The sequence below is a fragment of the Helianthus annuus genome, chromosome 2, assembly GCF_002127325.2.
Source record: "Helianthus annuus cultivar XRQ/B chromosome 2, HanXRQr2.0-SUNRISE, whole genome shotgun sequence".
Lineage (NCBI taxonomy): Eukaryota > Viridiplantae > Streptophyta > Magnoliopsida > Asterales > Asteraceae > Helianthus > Helianthus annuus.
In genome coordinates, this window is record NC_035434.2 from 71,095,670 (window position 1) to 71,099,208 (window position 3,539).

The 3,539-nt window shown below is 40.1% G+C and overlaps 1 non-coding gene across 1 annotated transcript; it reads right to left on the reverse strand.

The window, feature by feature from the left end:
* Nucleotides 1-307: 307 nt before the first annotated feature.
* On the reverse strand, nucleotides 308-414 carry LOC118489817. Its single transcript, XR_004887831.1, has one exon. It is a non-coding gene; the product is annotated as a small nucleolar RNA R71 (small nucleolar RNA).
* Between the last annotated feature and the right edge of the window lie 3,125 nt (nucleotides 415-3,539).

The following is a 3,539-nucleotide window of genomic DNA, read 5'->3' on the forward strand; positions in this document are numbered from 1 at the left end:
ACCGAATGTTGAAGCTAATAACTTCGAACTTCGACCGCACTTGATACAAATGCTCCAAAATTCCGCAACCTTCCATGGGCTTGCGGACGAGGATCCCCATCTACATATTACTAATTTCTTAGAAATATGTGATACCTTTCGGATCAATGGAGCATCAAATGACGTCATCCGCCTCAGAATGTTTCCTTTCTCACTAAAAGACCGAGCGAAAGCTTGGCTCAACGCCCTCCCAGCTGGATCGGTAAACACCTGGGATGAACTAGCCCAAAAATTTCTATATAAGTATTTCCCTCCCGCTAAAACGGCTAAATTAATGGCTGAAATTAATACATATTCACAAGAGGACGGGGAATCCTTATATGAAACTTGGGAAAGGTTCAAGGAGTTATTACGCAAGTGTCCACATCATGGCCTTGCGATATGGCAACAAGTATCCACTTTCTATAATGGACTGTTGCCACACACAAGGCAGACACTTGATTCTAGCTCCGGGGGACTTTTAGGTAATCGACGCCCGCATGAAATATATAACCAAATTGAGGAAATTGCTTAAACCAATTTTCAATGGCACACCCCCTGAGGCAATAAATCTATTGCCCCGGGCGCCCATAAGGTCGATGAAAGCACTTCTTTACAAGCCCAAATCGAGGCCCTTTCTTCAAAAATAAAAAAATTAGAAATGACAAAAACAGTCTCGGTTATGGCTTGTGAAGGGTGTGGTGGGCCACATGAAAATTGGAGTTGTATGAAAGAAACGGACGATCAACAAGAATCGGTAAGCTACATTGATAATAGACCTAGGCCGTCGGGTCCTCCAACGGGAACTTACAACCAAGGATGGCGAAACCACCCAAACCTTGGTTGGAGAGAACCCGACAATAGTAGTAACCAACAAACTGTCACACCCCGATTTCCACGTGTCTCACCGGTGGGCCCGGTGGGGGATTACCGTGACGATGTTGGCAACAATATAGTCAAACCACACAATTATATAATGCACAGCGGAAGCATAAGATAAATATATAAACTTCAACCTCTAATTGTAATATCAAAATGTATTACAGGGGTTAAATATATCCACAGTGGATCGTAAATAAACATAAAGTATTGTTCCATCAGATACTGCAATCAAGCTTGCGAGACTTATCCCGACGCTAGGGAGCTAATACCAGCCAATTTACGTTTAGGTACCCGCACTTAATCTTTTTGGGGAAAATACGTCAGTTTACACTGGTAAATACATTCAACTGACACATTTGAAAATGTTTATTAAAATTGATTTGAATGCACAAGGCACAAACTCTTTTATAACTTGGGAAAATTATAATAAAATCTTGTGAACGTTTTACATGTTCTTTTATGCGTTCAGTAGCCCGGGTCGTGTCGGGTTAAAGATTTATAGACACACCACGTTTGCGTAAAACCGTAGTATAAAAACCAACGGCTACGTCTTTTAATTTTTATGTCGACACTTTATACCGGGTGTACGCCTACACCGGGATGTCGATGGTCGTGGCCATTTCGTAAAATGATGCCAAGGATATCCGGGACAACGGTCATTAAACCCCCCAAAGGCTTATAAGCAACAAAACTGTTTAAATGAGCCGATCATATTTAATCAATTAACCACCTAAGCGATGGAATTATATAATGCTCAATCAAGCGGTATTAATATACCGTAACCCAAGCCCATATAGGGGAAATAAGTTAAGGTATTTACCTTTGCAAGTATATTTCCTTAATCGGATTAAATCACCGATAGCTTTTACTGGGGCTCCTAATCTGGAACGAAGGTTTTAATTAACCTCTTAGAATCCTAACGGGTCGTTATAATGGCCGTAGCCTAGACCGGTTGGTTCCGTTATATATAGATATGGTTTAATCGCGTGAAAGGCGAAAACCGAGAATGGAGTGTGATTCTGTCCCAACAAGTTCAGAGACTTGTTTTATATGGGTTAATGGTTCACACTCTGGATTTTGGGGTTCAAATGATATTATTTGACCCGTATCGGCTAAATTATGAAAACTAGTTTCATAAGCCGAACCGTGCGCGCAATAGGCGAAACGGTTAACCATGAGAGTCGTACGCTTATTTCCTAAGTCAATATGCCTTAAATGAGTCGTGGTATCAGTAGGATACCTTCCGTGATGCCCGTAACGAGTTTAAGTTAGTAATATGCCCCGTAGGGGCTTTTCGGTCATTTTAAAGACTTTAAAAAGGCTTTTCGAGTTCTACAGGAAATCTAAGTTTCCCGAACAGCTTATAAAGCTTAAAATACTTTATTTATTATTTAAAACCAGTAGCAACTGGAATCGGGTCAAAAGACCTTGTAGAACTCATGTTTTGGCCGAAAAGGGCATATTCGGTATTAACCGAACCGTAGCCATAACCGCAGGTTATGAGCAAGGTAAAAATTATTAAAAATCTTTAAAATTCCCAAAATATTATTTTAATACAGTGGGTAAAAGTTTTTGTGACGAAATCTTGGTTTAGATAGGCGTTATGCTAATTGCGCCGTTAATTACTAAAGTTTACTTTAATTGCGCTTTTTAGCATAACTCTCATTCTAGACCTCGGATTGACGTGAAACTTTAAGGACATGCTTATAATTTAATAAGCACGGTTTTGGTCCGTTCACGTGTCCGAAATACTCGTTTTAATTTTAAAAGGCCGTTACGGTCAACTTTTAGGCGAATGACGGAAATGCGCAAAAGACTCGGATAACTCATGAACCGACCACAGAGGTTTATACCAACATGTGACCTGGTCCTAAGAGAGTCCTAAGATATATTTATACCTCACTAAAACGGGTCAGAACTGAAGTCAAAGCAAAAGTCAAACTTTTGCGACATTCGGCTCCGAACCGGTTCAATATAGCAAATGGTCGATTCAAACGAGCGCAAACAGGTTTATATACTTATTATCATGTTTTATGATTGTCAAAACAGGTTCCATAACATATACATTACAGATTATGCATAAATCGCTAAAATAGCTTTCTGTTGACTTTTTAACCGCACGTTTGACTCGACATTTGACATAGTTAGAGTGGTGATCAGGGGGAACCATTTTAGAGGTTTATTACCCACATAAATACCAACTCATAACCACTTTTGATTCGTCATAAGACTGAACCATTACTGATTTATTGTAAAGTCAAACCGTAGTTACGACGGTTTGGTTCTTAGCCATTTACTAAGGAAATGTGAAACCACAAAGGGTTAGATCACTTACAGAAGTTGTGTTCTTGCTTATGGAGCAGAGAAAAGGACTTGAGAGCTCTTGCAATGATCAGAGATGTGTGTTTTTGATGTTGTGAATGTTATGTGCCTAAGGTGACTATTTATAGCCAATGTCAAGCAACTATGATCATTGCAAACACTCACAATAGTCCAGAGGTGATGGGTAGGTGTCCCTGAGAGCTATGGGTCAAGTGTAGGGTGCCCATGCCTCATTGATTGAGGTTTGATCGTTCAAAGGCTCCAAAAGGCAAGTAACTACAACAATTCTGCATCTGGGCGTCTAATGCGGCCCGCAT